Source organism: Pipistrellus kuhlii, unplaced genomic scaffold (genome assembly GCF_014108245.1).
Source record: "Pipistrellus kuhlii isolate mPipKuh1 unplaced genomic scaffold, mPipKuh1.p scaffold_m20_p_10, whole genome shotgun sequence".
NCBI classification, from domain to species: domain Eukaryota; kingdom Metazoa; phylum Chordata; class Mammalia; order Chiroptera; family Vespertilionidae; genus Pipistrellus; species Pipistrellus kuhlii.
Genome location: NW_023425405.1, coordinates 39997017 through 40015139, shown reverse-complemented (window position 1 = coordinate 40015139; position 18123 = coordinate 39997017). Strand labels below are relative to the sequence as shown.

Sequence of the window (18123 nt, the reverse complement as noted above, 5' to 3'; positions counted from 1 at the left end):
AGTTAAATAATTTTCACTTAACAGATAATAAATTCTCCCCTCAGGAATTTCTTTTCCCGTTCTTTTAACAAGTGTAAAAATCAGTAGAATTGGTTATTCCCTGCTAACAGTTTTGCAGACGTGTCCAATTTATCTTTTCTGTCCTCTCCCTCCCCCCCATATATATATTTTCTTCTCTCCCTCATTGTAGTTGGAATCCGGGGAATGAGAATTCATTTTCAGGTGAATCATATATAATTAATTTCTCATGGAGGTTTAGCATTTGCTTAAGAGTAAGAGTACTGGTTTGACAAAGCCAAATGTATTGGCCATTCCTTACATCTTTTAAAATGAGCTTTTACCCCATCTTTCAGAAATTACTTAAAAACACTGCATACTCTTTCTCCCCCCCCCTCCTACCCCCACACCTGTCTTCTTTGACAATAAGCCATATATATTTTCACAAAGAGAAACCACTCTTCCCCCATTTGTCCTCTCCCCCAAGCTATGCTGGGGTTAGGGCACAGATTTGGATCCTCAACAGGATCACCCCTGCATGTCTCTGATGTGGTAGGAGCACAGAGTTACTGTATTGGGAGGCCTGTGGCTCGTAGAAAACTGGATACAATTTCTGAAATAACTGCAGGAGACACGAGCCTTGTTTTATCTTAATCACATTACTAAAAGATGTTGAAAAATAGTTTTCTAAATTATTCCTGTTTTTGTCTCTTTTTAAGTCATTATAAAAATTAGGAATTTTAAGCTAAGTAATTAAAAAGATAGAAAAGAAAATTCTCTGAAGTATCATTCTAAACATGTAATTGGAAATAATGCTGACTTGAGTGGTTTCTGGCTTTTATGGAAAGTGTTCTTATTCATGATTCTTTGTTCATGATTTTTTGAGTTAAGAAGGTGAAGGGATATTCCTGATAAAGATTCATGTAAGAAAGGAAGTGCAGAAATGCTGAAAGTAAAAAAAATGCTGGCATAGATTTTGAGATCTTAGATATTTGAAAAAACAAAGGTTGTTTTTTTTATGTTAAAGAAAAATAAACATGGGGAATGCAAAAGAAAACAAAATTTAGATGGCTGTTCATGACTTCACTGTGTTGCTTCAGCATTGCAGAATGCTACGGTAATGGTCTAATTGAGGGGTGGGGAACCTTTTTTTCTGCCAAGAGCCATTTGGATATTTATACATCATTTGCGGTCCATACAGAATTATCACCTTAAAAATTAGCCCGCTATATTTGGTCAAACATTTAATTAACTCACCCCTAATGCCTTGGCAGCATGCCCAATGACTTCACAGGCCTTCTAAAGCTTGAGGGCCAGACGTTCCTCACTCCTGGTCTAAATGTTTGAGTTAATTTCAGTAGGTTTGTGTCCCAGATTTTAAATGTTTTTTCCTAAAGAAAAATAGTTTGAACCCTACTGTATAAAAAAGTACTTGTGCATTTAATGTTAATAGCACGAAGATAACCACACTGGGTTAAGCAGTTATGCTCAATATAACTGGTATGTGCATTGTCTTGTTTACCCCTCACAATTCCCTATGTGATAAGGTCCTGTTACTATCATCTGCATTTGACCAGGAAACTGTGCTGAGGGAGTTTCAGCCACTTGTCCCAGGTCCATACAGGTGGCTAGTGGCAATACCAGTACTTGTTTTGGCTTAGATCTATCGGGTGTGAAGCCATTATTTTCCTAACCATGACACTGTACCGCATCCACAGTGTAAGGCCTTCCTTGGAAAGTGTCGATCCTTGTTGAATATTACAGATGGCTCTCACATATGCTCTGACTTGGTTTAATCAGAATCAGACAGAAAGCAAATACACAATTTCATTATTAAGGAAACAAACCAATTACTTTGAAGTGCCCTCCCACAAAAGATGTGCTTGGCTGATTTCCAAATGTACGTTAATCACTCTACTAAATGCTTAACTTTAAAATGGATGTCACAGTCCTGGGGATGGGTGAGAAACCCCCCATTTATTATGCCCGAATACAAGGAAGACTGCCTTTTAAGTACCTGCCGTCTTTGAGAAGGATGGCTCTGGACAGTTAATACTTCTCACTCCAGCAGGTCTAAATGCTATCTTGTCAGCATTTCTCAAGCTGTTTCAAGCCTGCTGGTCACGTGTGCGGCATTTAATTTCCTCTAGCTGGAGATCAAAGCCATTGACCACTCGCCTTCTTTAAGACGTGACAGGCTGCCTGTGCTTGCTTTAAGGTGGCAAGGTCAGGCCAACGGACCATCATTATGTGCCATCCAGCAAGGCGTGAGAGCTGCCTTTGGCTGGCGTGTCCCCTGAAGTGCTGCATAGTTTGAGGAGCCAGCTGCCTGTTGGAATTCCTGTTGCAGCATTCCTGACCACTCTCCCATAAATGTCTGCAGCCCTGCCTCCTTCTTTAAACATTGTCTTTAGCATCTTCTCTGAGAGCAGCTGTTAGTATCTTGCACCAAAGCTGCCTGGCATTTGTAGAGATCTCACTGGTTGTTGGTTTGAGAGCATTTTCCGTAGGTTGATTTACATCTGTCACGTTTGGATCTGCCTTGAACCTCCTGGGTGGCTTACACAAGAACTTTATCCTGTTAGAATTCTGGTGGCCAGAGTCTAAGAACAAGGCGCGGGCAGAGGGCTTCTTTCTGAGGGTTGGCTCTGCCAGGGAGACCGTTCCCTGCCTCTCTCCAGCCTCTGCGGTGTGCTGGCAGTCACTGGCATCGCTGGCTTGTAGGTGCAGCACCTCTGTGTTCACATGGTGTGCTCCCTGAGTGCGTCTGTCTCTGCAACCAAATTCCCCCTTTTTAAGGGGACTCGAATCACATCGCATGACCTCATTTTACCTTGATTACCTCTGAAAAGACCCTATTTCCACATAAGGTCACATTGTGAGGCTTGGGGGCTAGGACATCAACACATCTCTTTTGAAGGACTCACTTCCATCCATAACACTTACGAATTTCAGACCTCACTAATTTGCCATTGTGTTTATGACATGTTTTTCTTGTCCTACGTATGGTCTATTAGCTGTCTTTTACTTTATGTTTCTTCTTTAAACAATATAAGCACAGGATATAGCCTCCAACAAGAGGTTTTCGTAATCGTTGATTTCGGTGTAGTGGTTGCTGTTAGCCATCATTTAGACACGTGAGAAGGAATAGAAAGGCTTTGTATTACTGTTGACTTCTCTTGAGTTTCTTCTTCCTGTAGGATCACGTAGGTTGGGGAGTTGATTGAGACTCCTATACTGTGTAAAGCCCCTGTGTAATGAGTTTGGTTCTAAAGATTATGGCGGATTAACTGCAACCATATCAGTATACAACACTCAAAAGTAAGTTTTTTTGTTTGTTGTTTTTTTAGAAAAAGCTTTAAACTTTTCATATTTTCATATCTGAGTAGAGTTTTTTCTAAACATTTTCTTCAGCTTCATAACTATTTTTTGTGTGCCTGTGTGTGTTTGTGTTTGGGGCAGGGAAGCAATTTATCATCACTGACTGCTAATCTCCATCCTGGTTTAGTTTCCTTATGTTCTCTCTTCTAAATCCCTTTCACATTGAATGTAGGATTGAAAAAAACCATGTATTGTATACTTCACATTTTAAAACGTATGGCATTTTAAAATGTCTTTAATTCAGCCCCTTGAGGTCATATTTTTCCTCTCAGGGATGTTTGAATATTAACACACTTTGTGAACATTTTCTGAGCTTATTCGACTGATGATGACTATTTTGTTACTTTTATGCCTTTTCTATGCTGTGGGTGAAAAGTAGGTATCCTAGATGTGGATTTTGCTGTCAGGAAACTTAACAGTCGTGAAGGCAGGTGGTCCACACACATAAATAAGTATATAAAGTTGGGATGTAATATATCTTGGAAAAGCTAGAATGCTGTAAGAAAGGCCAGGTAAAATGGTGTGGGGTTTCAAAAGCAAGGAAGAGAGGATGGTATACACTATAAAGTGTTTTAAATATGTTCTCTCCAGTGGTGAGTATTTGACTTCACAGATTCATTTGCCTTTTTTTTTTTAAGTTTTATTTTTAAACTATAGTTTGCATTCAACATTATTTTGTATTAGCTTCAGATGTACAGCATAGCAGACAATCATTTACTTTACAGTGTTCCCAATATTTCAAGTACCCACCTGGCACCATCTATAGTTATTACAATATTGTTGGCTGTATTTCCTGTGCTTTATTTTACATCCATGTGTTTTTTAACTAACAATTAGTACGTCTAATTCCTTCACTGTTTTCACCAAGCCCCCCGAGCCTTTTCCCCTCTGGCATTCATCAGTCTGCTTTCTGTTTGTATGAATCTTTTTATTTTGTTTGTTTATTTTATTCTATAGATTCCATATATAAGTGAAATTACATGGTACTCCTCTTATTGCATTTAACATAATGCCCAGTTAATCACTCTGCACCCACTCCCAACCCTCACCTTTCCTCTGAAATTCGTCAGTCTGTTCCATGCTTCTGTGTCTCTGGATCTAGCAAACTGATTCCTTTTGATTGTTGTGTGAAATTTTGATTAAGCAAAGGTGTTATGTTTAAGTATTAAAGTAGAATTGGCGCTAAGCCTTATAATCGGGAAGGATTAGTGGATTGTTAACATGTGAGTACCCAGGAATGTATGGCCATGATAGATAAAACTACAATCACCAGCCACCTCAATTCCCAAACTTGAGATGCAGTGGGACCCATCTGCTCCTCAGCGCCCTGGGATCTGTTGGTGGAACATACCCATATCCCTCAGGGGCCTAAGTCCCCCAGGTTTCTGCTTCCCATAGTAAGGCACCATGGACCTTTACTCAAGGCCCTCTCTTTTCCTTCCTACTTTATCTGGGGGAGTGTGAGGCTGTAGCTGTTTGCTTTTCATTTTCTCATACTTCTAGTGTAATTTAGATAAAGAACCTTGTTTTTTTTTTGTTCCATTTCTGTAATTAAAATATTGGACTTACTCCGACAAAGCCATTCAACATGTAATACTGGTTTCTGGTCATTTTTTTTCTGCTTATCTTCAGTTTCTGTTGAGGTAAAGACGCAAAACTTTACTCCTGCTGGAGCCTGCTAAATGCAGAAGTCTGCCCGCCCTGGCTTGTGCCAGCCCCAAGTTGTTATCTTCGAGGTGAATAAGAACAGGGGAGGGATTTCCTCACTTTATGTAACACAAGGCTTATGTGATTGAAAGTGCCAATCTTCTTTTAGCGTTTCTTTCTGCCAGTCTGTGCTGAATTATTGGACTTGAATGAAATGACCTCATAAATGGAGAGACTAACCCAAGCCAAGACCGAAATATACTAACTACATTTCAAAGAGCTCTTCAAAGCCCCTGGAGAAATAGCAGGAAGAAATGCTGTTAATTAAAACAAGCAGCATTCAGAAGGAAGAGAGCGGCAGTTAACCACTTTTTCAGAATATGTGGGATTAGAGAGGTGGCTTTTACTGCTCGCCCTGAAGGTCAACTCCATTGCAGTACTATCAGGAGTTGGGGGAATTCTAAAAGTCATAAATACCCAGTTGGAAAACACTGGACTCCTGGTTCACTGAAGTTTCAGTCTTAAGTGTTGACACCTATATTCTGTAAAAGCTAGAATGCAGCATAAGGGGACTGTTATGCTGACCTAAGAGGTTACTATCTGCAAATGGGAACTCTGTACAGAGGAGAGGCAGGTCTGATTGCTTTGTAGGAGCTGCTACAGGATGCTTCTGAGGCCCTCTCTCTGTTTCTGTTTAGGCTGCATTAATTTCTGTTAGACTTTTCTTGTCCTGCTTAATGCACAAAGCTTGTTATCACATCTCACTTCTAAGATCAAGCCTGTATGCACACTATTAGTCACAGGGCACGAAAATAGCAGCATAGTATGACAATAAAGTCAGTATTAAGTGGTGCAATATAATGCACAAAATACATGATGACATAGAAAAGAAATTGGGTAAAGAAGCTAATGGAATAAATGGATTTTGCTCCATGTGGTTTTCAGATCTGGTGCTCCTTGTATACAGATAAAGTTGAAAAAGTAGAGTTCTCATTCTTACTGGGCCAAGGAGGATAGTAGCTCACCCACCGACATTTGCCAATTTTATTTCTAAAAACCAGAAAGTCTATTGAAATTGCAGAACCAACCCTGACTTCCTTTAGACTTTAGTGAAAGAATGCGAGGCTTGAGGGTCTGGTCCATCAGGACAGCTGGTCTCACTTAGCTTGCAGCGTATAAACAAACAATGCCTAATCTTTCTGACAAAAATGACAGTGAGGATATTGTTTAGGAAAGAGGCATGATTTCAATTATTAGACAAAACTGTACAGGGATAACTTTTCAATTAGTCAATGTTTAAGTTTATCAACCTCTGTTGGTCATTTTTGTTATTAGGGTTCTTTGAACATTTGATTAGAAGCCAGTCAAATCTAATCAGTGATATTTACTGTCTTCAAAATTGAGGTAATATAATCAGCTATGCCCAACTGGTGAAAATGGGGGCATTCTTTGCATAGTGGAAGAAATATTTGAAAGAGGTAGTATGGAAATTTCCAATTATTATTATGTCAGGGCTTTTAGAATCTCCCATAGTTCAGGTTGAATAATTTTTGAGGAGGACAGCAGGAAAAATTAATGGTAAAATTGGTTTCATCTTAAAGCATACACACGTTCCTGAGTTGTTGTTTTTTTTATCATCATCATCATCATCATCATCCTTTTAGTTTAAACCAGGATGTTAGGGAATTAGCATCTTTTTAGTCTAAACCAGTGGTTCTCAACTGATTCTCGGTCTTTCTTCCCAGGTTACATTTGATAATAACTGGGAACATGTTTATTTTTCACAGTATAGGGAGAGGTAGTTTTGTTACTGGCATTTAGAGAGGCCAGGGATGCTGTTGAATCACCCCACAAATGAACAGGATAACCTTTTGCAACAGAGAATTATTTACCCCAAAGTGTCATAGTACCGAGGCTGAGAAACCCTTGTCTAGACAAGGACTGCATGCAGGCAGTGTTTATTTAAAAGAGCTCTTTTCTTTAAAGGTATGAAGGAGGAGACATAACCAATCAGGTACAGAATAAGGACAAGAGTGTTTTAGGCCGGACTCCGAGAAGAGTTTAGTAGGCTATGCAGACTCGGATGTGTTAGGGATATGTTTAGGGAGATTTGTATGAATTGAGTTTTGAGAACTTGGCCTTGGGGATTATCCTAGGAATGCTGTGCTTATACACTGCTGCACAATGAACCATCCCAAAACATAGAGACTGAAAACAACACTGTCATTCCATCTGCTGCAGTTGGGGAAGAACTGGGCAGGAAGAGTTTGTTTCTGTTCCATGTGATATCATTTAGTGCATCTTGTCTGGGATATAAAGGATCCATTGCCAACACGGTTCATGCACATGGCTGGAAAGCTGGAGCTGGCTTTTCGCATGGTTTGGGCTTCCTAATAGCATTTAGTCTCAGAATGCACATCTCCTGACACAGGAAGTAAGATGTCTGCCTTCAGCTCCAACATGTAAAGAGCTTGGAAGTTGTTGCTTCCATCGTTACAAAGAAGAGCAACTGGGCAACCTGAAAAATCAACAAGTTTTCTTCAGTTCATCAAAGAACAGAAGTCATAAGAGCATCCACTATGCTAACCTCTGAGGAGACAGACACGTTGAGGTAGACATAGTCATCATCTCCTTACTTGGACCACAAGCTGCTGGAATTGGTAGGAATTGGTAGGAATGCCGGAATAGTCACTTTGACCAACTGCGGGAGCTGAGTGTGGACTAATGTGAGAGTGAACGCTCCAGGGCTGCAGCTGTAGGAAAGCCCAAGCCCCCACATTTTTGCAGACTTTGCCTCCCAGAACCCCACAAGGTTCTCACAGTGAAGATCATGAAACGAAGATCTGTTTGTGTCTCTGGCAGTGGCAGGGGGAGAGTAATTTTTTTCCTAAGAAGAGATAATAGTTCTTCATGTGTATGCACCTAACAATAGAATGTTAAACTATGTGAGGCAAAAACTGATAAGAACAGTAATGAGAAATTGACAAATAAAATCTTGTAATTGGAGATATCAGTACCCCTTTGTCAGCAATAAGAGATCCCTCAAGCCAAAACTGGTTTGGCTCAGTGGATAGAGCATAAGCTCGAGGACTGAAAGGTCCCAGATCCAATTCCAGTCAAGGGCATGTACATTGGTTGTGGGCACATCTCCAGTAGTGGGTGTGCAGGAGACAGCTGGTCAATGTTTCTCTCTCACTGACGTTTCTAGCTCTCTATCTTTCTCCCTTCTTCTTTGTGGAAAATCAATAAAATATATTGAGAGAGAGAGAGAGAGAGAGAGAGAGAGAGAGAGAGAGAGAGAGAGAGAGAGAGGGAGAGAGAGAGAGAGATCCCTCAAGCAGAAAGGTCACTAAAGAATAGATGACCAGGGAAGCTGCCAATATTTTAAGGCCTGTGCCCAGAATGGGAAGGGTCACTTTCACCTACTTTATTGGTCAGGTATTTGAAGAGACCAGATTCCAGGGTAGGGGACATACGATGCTCCAGGAGTGTCAAAGAATTTTGGGCCTATGTTTTATTATTATTATTATTATTATTATTATTATTATTATTATTGCATCCCCCAACCAGGGATGTTTTGGTGCATGGATGACGCTCAACCAGCTGAGCCACTCCTGCCCGTGGGAGGGCGTGTTTAAAATCTCACAATAGAGACTGGATTTCATTCTAGTCTGGAATTAAATCTTTGTTGTCAGTTGTGCACAGAATTCGTCAGTTATCTTTTGTGGTAACTTATTCATTGACCCCCTTTTGAATTAACCTCACTAGGATTTAGATAGCATTTTTGAGAAGGGCCAAGACTGGGTTTGGAGTAAGGCGCTTTGTGCTTTATGTTCTGGTTTCTGGTTTGGTCTTTGTGCAATTATGAGTCATACTTCTTTTTACTAATTCAGTGTCCCCATTTGGATGATAAATTACATGCTCACCTTACTTATATAAGGCTTTGTTCTTTTAGAAACTTGAAAAAAAATGTTTGCCAAAACACAAAATTTGATTAAAATATTTTACTCTGGGATTCATAAGAAGCATTTAGAAGCATTAATTAGAGTGAGTCTTTGGGGAGCTTTGTGAACTGTTTGTAATTACCATTGAACCTCTTGTGCAGATTTGTCCATTTAAAATGTTTCATAACTGGTTCCTGAGCTTTAAGTACAGTGCATACTCCTGGGCAGCAAAGTATGGGCACTGGAGTTTATGCTTTTTTTTGTGTGTGTGTGTGAAAAAGCAACTGATCAGCCGAAAATTCAAATAACCTATCTAGATCCCTTACTACTCATAACATAAATGACAGGCTCAGTGTCATTGAAGGTAGTTGAAATGCTGGAAATTTGCAGCGGGAATGAATGAGTAAACTGGGTCCTGGGTGAAATCAGGTGCTGTTAGAACTCCAAGCTAATAGGTTGTGGCATCCATGAGTTTTAGTCACATGTGTACAGTCTGTTTAGCACAGATGTATACAAAAGAAGTATACTATACCAGTAGGAACAATTATAATAGTGGAGAGATGAAAATCTAGGACTACAAATTGCATAGTGTAATCAAGTACATACAAGATTGGATTGTGGATACTGTTGGCTGGGGACAGTTTTGAGGAATACGAGGTCCTGGGAGGCCAGGAGCAGAACAGAAACAGAGTGGGGTTTGATCTGAGTCTTTCCCTAAGGGTGCGTGGGTTGCCCAGGGAGTTCAATGTGTTTGTTGTCTCCTAGTTGGGCTCCAGTGATACCTGCTTGTGTCGCTAAAATCTGAAAATGAAAAAGAAAACACAAGCTCAGTGGCTTCTAGCCAGAAAACTATCTGAACTTAAATAAAAAGAAATCTCAGACAGAAATGAAATTATTTTAAAGATTTCAGGCATGAGATATTTTTCATGCTTAATGGTTGATTCAAGAAACAGACATCTCTTTCCCTGTATAAATAAATTCTTTGAAAAATTAAAAGATAATTCAGTCTGCAGTTCAAAATGGTCCTTTTGGGATTGCTGTGTTTTTAACTATCTCTGTTTCCAGGGATTTACAATAGATCAGGGATTTAGATCCACCAGCATTGTCTGAGCTGAGGGGAAATTGTAAACATTAGATACTTTGGTTAATATTTGAAAGCCCTGTTGTAAACTCAGCCGAGAATAAGGTAGAAGCCATCCCTAATTGGCCTGATGGGTGGCACCAGAGTGAATTTGGAAGCAGCTTAGCAGCCACCACAGGTTACCTCCAACTAAAACGCCCCTGAGGAAGCAGAAAGGGAACCAAAGGCTTTTATTGTGCCTCTGATCAAACCCCTTAGGAGAGCGAAGAGGGAAATGGAGATACTGAGAAACCAAATATATGTTACAGAGGAGCCCTATTGGGATCCCAGAGGAAGCTGAATTCCTAATGAGAACGCAATGGACTAGGTAAAACAGAGTCACACTGTTTTCTTTCTTTTCTTCTCCTTTTTTTTTTTTCCTTCTTTTTTTTTCTCTCTTCATGTTCCTGGGAAAGTTTCAATGTTAAGCTCTGGAGAGTTGTATACCTATGACTATGCCCAAAGTAAAGCATAGAGGATTATTAAATTAAAATTAATTATATCTGATCTCTGAATGAAATAGACAAAATAACAGAACACAAGGATGTAGAGTTGGACAAAGCCTCCAGGAACCAAGGGAAGATGAGAGGGATTGCCAGAGAGGTAACACGGAAACCAAATGCCAAGGAGAGGAGAGGGTTGCAGAAGAGTGTGCATGAGGTCAACTATTCCGCAAGGTCAAGCCAGATGAGTCTCCAGAGAGAATCCATTCCAATTGGGAAGGTTTTTTTCTTCAATATGTGTAGGGGATCGGTGGGAAAAGAGACCTACTTGCTTTAGATTGAAGAGAGAGAGAGAAGGGGAGGTGAAAAAAACGGAGGCTGAAATGCAAGATATTAGTTTGGGGAGCGAGGCAGGGAAGGAAAGAACAAGAAGAAAGGAGACAAGTATTTGCTGTTTTAGTTTCAAACTAAAAACAAGGAATTGTGTATGGCATAGATTATAACAAAGAGTCAGTCAATAGGGAGAGAGAAAATGGCTAAGAAAACCCTGGAAGTCCACAATCTTGATGAAGAAACCTGAATAGCTCCGTTTCTTCTGTCACGAACTTTGTTCTGTCTGTGGCACATATTTGGTCTTCCCTTTTCTTGTGCTGATAATACCAGCTTCATCTCATTTAGCACTTAGTCGTATAACAATATTTTCCTTTTTAAACCTTCCTTCTCTTTTATTTGTGTTCTTTGAAAATTCAGATACTTCATTGAACTCTGTGTAGTGCATTGGTTTTTCTTCTTGGCCCCTTTAACTCCATCCATACTAGTTGTGATTTTTAACAACAATATCGATTTTTGTAAATCTTTTATTTCTCCTGGCGCTACCTTTCTCTTTACAATGTAAGGTTAGAAAAAAAGTTAATGTTTATTGAACACTAGGTTAAGCTTCATTTTTTCACCTATAGGAATAGGGCTAATAATAAGAATTTATTTCATATAACTGTGAGGAATATATAATATATAACTGAATAAATGAGTGTTTAGAACATCGTTTTGCATATAGTACATGGTCAGTGAATATCAGTTATTACTTTTCTATTTGTTTCCAATAACAATCCTAGAAAAGCTTTGAAATAAGAGTATTTCTCCCACTTTACGGATTTAGAAACTGAGGTCCACAATGTAATTTGCCCATGATCATGTAGCTAAGTGGCAGAGCCAGGATTCAGGCCCAGTCAAGTCCAACTAGAGAGCTGAGTTTTAATTTTTATCTCCTTTTATTTTTGAGGGAAAAAATTGAAATCTATGTTCTCAAAAATCTATTTTACTCTACCTTTGTTAATGATTGACCTGGGGGTATACATAGCTAGTTTCTCCCATGATTCTCATATCTTCCTTTGTGCCAGCATTGTAATTTCCTTTAGTTATTTATCATTTGTATGCTCTGCTGTTCTAGGCAACTGCACAGTGACATCACCATAGCAATTTCCCCCCTTATTTTACCCAAGTGATTGGTGGCTTTCCCTATGGTAGGTGCCTGCTTGGTATAGAACACTCGCTGTTCCTGTTTCCCCTCTGTCAAATACATTTATTTTGGACAAAGTTTTCCATTTAATTTCTGCCTTCTCATTGTGCACCTCAGCCCAAGATTTGATGGCACTCATTTCTCTTACTATCTTTATATTCTACTCACATAGCAAACATAACTCCTGATCTTCCAGCACCTTTACAACCCTTTTATACATCTCATAAATAGTGGAGAAACTAATACCTAACATTACGGCAAGAACAGTACCTTGACAAAATAATTTTTTTTCAAAGAATTTTTCAGTTTTTTTTAGTCAGTCAGCAACTCATCACCTTTGAGCCCCCACCCAAAGTATATTCCCAACCCTAACTGTGAATGTAGTTAAGCATTTAGAATTTAATTAAGAGGAAAAAAGGATTGTCTCTACTTGTTATGCCATTTGAAAGTCCTGCCAAAATTTCATAGTCTTTGTTTTTATTTTAAGCCATTTCTCTGCATATTTATGTCGAAGCAGATACTTTTATATTGATTGTATATACTTATTCACACCAACTTTTAGATGACTTAATTAACTTACAAATCTTTTTTTTTATGATTGATATGACCTGAACTAATTTACTATTGACCTACCTGTTAAAAAAAGGATTTGTTTAATTAATAAGACCTGAAGAGAACAAATGTATTTAAGATTGTTTTGTCTAATAGAAAATGGTTATGTGGAAGATGTTACATCAAAAATACGACTGTTGAAGCTAATGTGGCCAGATCTTTATATACGGACAATGTTAGGAGGTGCTTAATAGCCTGTACCTTTATATTTCCCTTTCTACTTTTAAAAAATGTTCTCTTGTGTTATGTATATTTTTATAATGCATGAACACACATGTGCATACATTTGCATACATGAAAAAGAAAATGCAGAGTTGACAGGTTGAAGGATGGGTCCAAGTTGATGCACCTGAGTAGCAGCAGAGCAGCCCTGGGAACTTGGGTGTCTCCACCTCCCATCGGTCATTTCCTCGCTCTCCTTCAGAACTGGAGCCATTTCATCTATCTGAGATGAATACATCTCCCTGTTTTTAAAAATATCCTATATAATTCAGCCATGCTTTCTCCTTAGTAACTCAAGCGAATGTTTTATAGCATAATGGTTGTCTGACACAAGATTAGTCATGATTTCTCAGTTTCTGAAATTCACAATCTGAATTTCACTTGACTAATTAGTGGTTTGGATTTTTAGGATTATGCTAAAAATGAGAAAATAAGGAATGTATTTTCTTCAAAATTTTGTCTATGTAAAAACAAAAGGAAGAATGATCCTATGTGTTACAACCAGAAAAAGTTGTTTATTTTACCATGGACACAGAATATTAGTTTTATAGTAATTTTTATGTGTATACATTCATTTTTTTTAATAAGAAAAGAGTATAAATAAATCTAAAAAAAGAAAAATGGTAAATAATTACTACTGTGTTTCCCCTAAAATAAGACATCCTCCGAAAATAAGACCTAGCGCATGGAAAGATAAGACATCCCCTGAAAATAAGGCCTAGCGCAACTTTGGGAGAAAAAAATTAATATAAGACACTGTCTTATTTTTGGGGAGACAGGGTAAGTGACCAAATATCTTATCTACAGATACTTGACATAGAAAACTTAGATATTTATCTGCAGTTTACCCAATTTAACAGATACACCATTCATTTTAAACTCATTATAAGGTAATGTATTGCAGTAACTAAAGTCTCATTTATTTTCTGGACTGAGATTTGTATGCACAGTGCTGTTATGGAAGAATTCCTCAATTAGATGACTACTGATGATTTCCTATCTGCTTCAGTTGGAGAAGTATGATGGCAGTTGTATGCATTCCTCATTTTAGGTGAAGACTGAGAAAATATCTACTAATTTCTTTTGAGCAAATATTGCCTGAAGTCAGGGTCTTTACTCCTCTAACACTCACTTTGCACTGAAATGAAAGTCATATCACAAAGCTTTCTGATAATGAGTGAGAAGATTGACACACACACACAAACAAGAGAGATTTAGGAAAGCTGGCTCTGTGCTTTCTTAGTTATGGAAACTGTCCTAACTGGGAAAGGTGATGGAATCTGCCCTGACCATAGCCAACCGGTACAAGCAAAAGCCATTCAACATGGCCGCTCCTCAAAGTGGCTACTTTATGTTTTCTCACTGAATGGAAATTAAGGTTCTTATTCAAAGCAAGATTTTTAACAGTTTTTTTTTTTTTTTTTTTTTTTTTTTTTTTTTTTTTTTGTTAATAGCTTGTCAATTTTCCTGACTTTCTAGCACCAAACCTAACAAAACTGATAGTTCTACAGAAAAGGGATGCCACTGCCCTGTTTGATGTTGACAAACACACATATTATGGTTTGGAATGCTCTGGAAATAGCATAGGTGGATTTAACAAATTGAATATTTGACTTTTTTATAGTATGTGTACTGTATTTTTTTATAGTATGTATACATATATTTTATTGTATGTATACATAATTATAGTATTGAAACCCTAGAAATTTATTTTTAGTGTTTTTTAACTTATGTTCACACATATATTAATTTTATAAACTGTTTTCATCTATATTTATATCATGAGATATATTTAGTAGGCTTATAAGCTTACTTAATTTAACTTCATTGGTTAGGCATTAAAATGTATATTTAATTTCCTCAGATGAACATTGTTAATACGTTAACTTTTATTTCAATTAAAGCTCTCCCCTAAAAAAAAATGTGGAGGGTAATACATGTATTGATAACCACATGACCCAATATATAAGTGCTCTACTGGATCAATATTGTGAGAACTTGGCATCCAAATCTCCCAAGTCTGCTTTTTCTTTTTTTCTTCTTATATCCTATTGCTTCCCTAGTTTCTGCTTCCTGTACATTAAATGTACTTTCTCCTCTTTCTGAACCTTTGCTTTACTTAAAAAAAATGTTTTTACTGATTTCAGAGAGAGGAAGGGAGAGGGAAAGCAAGTTAGAAACATCATTGATGAGAGAGAATCATTGATCGGTTGCCTCCTGTACACTCCCTACTCGGGATCTAGGCCACAACATGGGCATGTGCCCCCACCAGGAATTGAACAATGAACTCCTGCTTCATGGGGTCAACATTCAACCGCTGAACCATAACCTTTGTTTTTGAGAGATCCCTCTGTATAGTGACTGATCTCTCCTTATCACATGCCCACATTCTGTTCCATCTATAACTCATCTCACTCACACTATGAGACTTTCCTGGTTTCTGACAAAATTCTCTGACTAAACTTTAGTTATGCTCCTCTAAGCCCTCCTCTTGACTAGGCCTTGACTTTGCCAACTACCTCCTTCCCTAATCCTACCCCCTGCTCTTTGCCAGGCCTGGATAGCTCCTTTTCAGTAAGAAAACAGTGAACTCAATTTAGAGAAAATCCTCCACCCTCTCTCTGATCGCTCTGGCCTGCCCTCAGCAAGAATCCTGTTTTATCAATTTAGCAAAAATTACCCCTACTTTTGATGCCTCCTCTTAGTAACTTTCCAATCACAGTGACCCACACACCTGCTCCTTGGCTATAAATCTCTACCTCTTTTTGTTGTATCTAGAGTTGAACATTACTTTTCTCTTCCCTATTGCAATAGTCTTGAATAAATCCTTACTGTTTTATCAAATGTCAGAATACATTTTTCTTGATTCACTTACTGCTTTGCTTGGTATCTACTTCCCCATATGTATGTAATTTATTTTCTTATATATGTACAGTAATATATATATATAGTTTACTCTTATATGTACAGTTGACCCTGGAACAATACCAAAGGCTGGGGTGGCTACTTCCCAGCCCACTTACAATTGCAGTTCGCTCCCTGCATACTCGGATTCTCAGCCATGAAGCTGACCCTTGAACAGTGCGTGTTTGAACTGTGCAGGTCATTTGACTGAGCTCAGTTGGAAAAAAAAAATCTGCATATAAGGGGACCTGTGCAATACAAATCTGTGTTGTTCAAGGCTCAACTTTATATATCTTATTCTTTAGAACCTGTCACAGTACTATTCATAGAGGCTTAACTGATAAGTGCTAAAACTATGTAATGAGTGGAGACTTGGTTAGGAATTCTCTGATTAGGTTCTTTAAGTGTGATAAGAAGAGGATTTGACAGATAGTTCTTAGAAATAGAGATTTGTAGTTGGATCATAGGAAGTCCTTTCTTCAACTGACATTTGGTTACTGTGTTTCAGTTCTTGAAGTCTGAGATCATGGATTTGGTTTGCAGCCTGTTGTCCTGGAGATGAGTTGATCGGTTGTTGTTCATCACTGGGTGTGGAGCACACTCATTAGACTGAATTCTAGCCAGGTCCAGTTGGAGGAATTGCCCATGGGTCCTGCTCCCAGGTGGTTGTCAGGTCCATACAGGCTTTTATTATTTGCCTAACAGAGTTGCATTCCCCAATAAATCAAAATCCAGGAATCAGGAAATTTTAAGAAAGGAAGCACTGGGGCCATTTTCCTAAAAGCAAGTGTGACCTTGTTTGAACTTGATGCTCTCTGGGTTCTTATTTCAGCCCATCCAGTAAAAGGATATATTGTCAAACCCAAACAAAAAAGTAAATGACCAAATATAAAAGTAGGATGCCATTAAGAAAAATCTACACATAGAAAAAAAACTCCAGAAGAAATTTGCATGTTGAAGGACTTACCTCTGAACAGTGGCATTATTATTGATATGAAATATTTCTGTATTTCCAACTATTCTTCCACAAATACGTATCACTTTTACAATCAGGGTAATACATAAGCCATTCTAAAATATCTTGACTTACTTTGAAATTTGTAAAATGCTGTTAGAAAACAATTACGTTGCTTTGGGAGTAATTTGAAGAGGACATGCACTGGCGCAAGCAGAATGCCTCTGTGGAAGGCAGGACCAGCAGGAGTGTGTGGACCTTTCTTCTGTGGTTGTCACTTTAATTATTGCTACCAAACAGAGGTCTTACGAGTATGGGCTCTGAAGTTAGACCCCTAGATTCAAATTGTGGATTTGTCGCTTCCAGTTGTTAGATCTGTGCCTCAGTTTCTTAATAAAGTGGACTTCATAATGTATCTGTCACATAGAGGTGTTACAGGGATTAAGTGAGTCAGTGTAAATAAAACCCACAGGCCCACCGCACTGTGCTACTAGGTGCTTTAGGGGTATTCCACAGGAGTGTTATTTTTGAGTTAGAGACAACTATCTTGATTTTAAAATTATTGGCTGTGTATAAAACCATTTTAATTGGCTAATTTGTTCTCTGGCTCTGTTGTTAGGTATGGGAAGTAGTAATTCTAGAATAGATCTTATCATACTAATTATGTATAATTTTTATGAAGGTCTTTCTCGATGTTTTGTATTAATTTACATATTTCAAAAGATATTAATATAAAACCTGATCTTCAACATATGTATGTAGATTGTTTTCAACTTTATTTTTACTTGATTCATTTTTACTTTGCCATTCTGCTTGCCTATAAAGCCACTTATTCTTGAATTACTTTTATTTTTAGAACAATCTTTTAGATTTAGGTAATTCATGATGTCATGGCATTGTTCTCCAATCCTTTTTGTCATAAAAGATAAATCAGACTAGGTAAGGAATATAACATTTATTTATTTTTAAAAATATGTTTTTATTGATTTTTTACAGAGAGGAAAAGAGAGGGATAGAGAGTTAGAAGCATCAATAAGAGAGAATCATTGATCAGCTACCTCTTGCACACCCCCTTCTGGAGATGTGCTTGCAACCAAGGTACATGCCCTTGACTGGAATCAAAACTGGGACTTTTCAGTCCGCAGGCCGACGCTCTATCCACCGAGCCAAACCAGTCTCAGCTATATTGTTTTATAATTTCATTTGAAAGATATTTAATGGTGACATATTTTTATAATTATGAAAGTATATATTTTAATTGGAGAAAATAGAAATTACTCATAATACTTTTGACTTGATATGTCTCCTAGTCCTTTAACCAAGTTACTGTGTATTTATAATAATTTTATTTGTTGGTTCTCCATGGGCCTTTGCAGCCAAAC

The 18123-nt window shown here is 38.0% G+C and overlaps 1 protein-coding gene across 3 annotated transcripts in view; it reads left to right on the top strand.

The window, feature by feature from the left end:
- Nucleotides 1-18123, top strand: part of CDK14 (cyclin dependent kinase 14) — a 485190-nt gene that overhangs the window by 125709 nt on the left and 341358 nt on the right. The window lies entirely within an intron of this gene.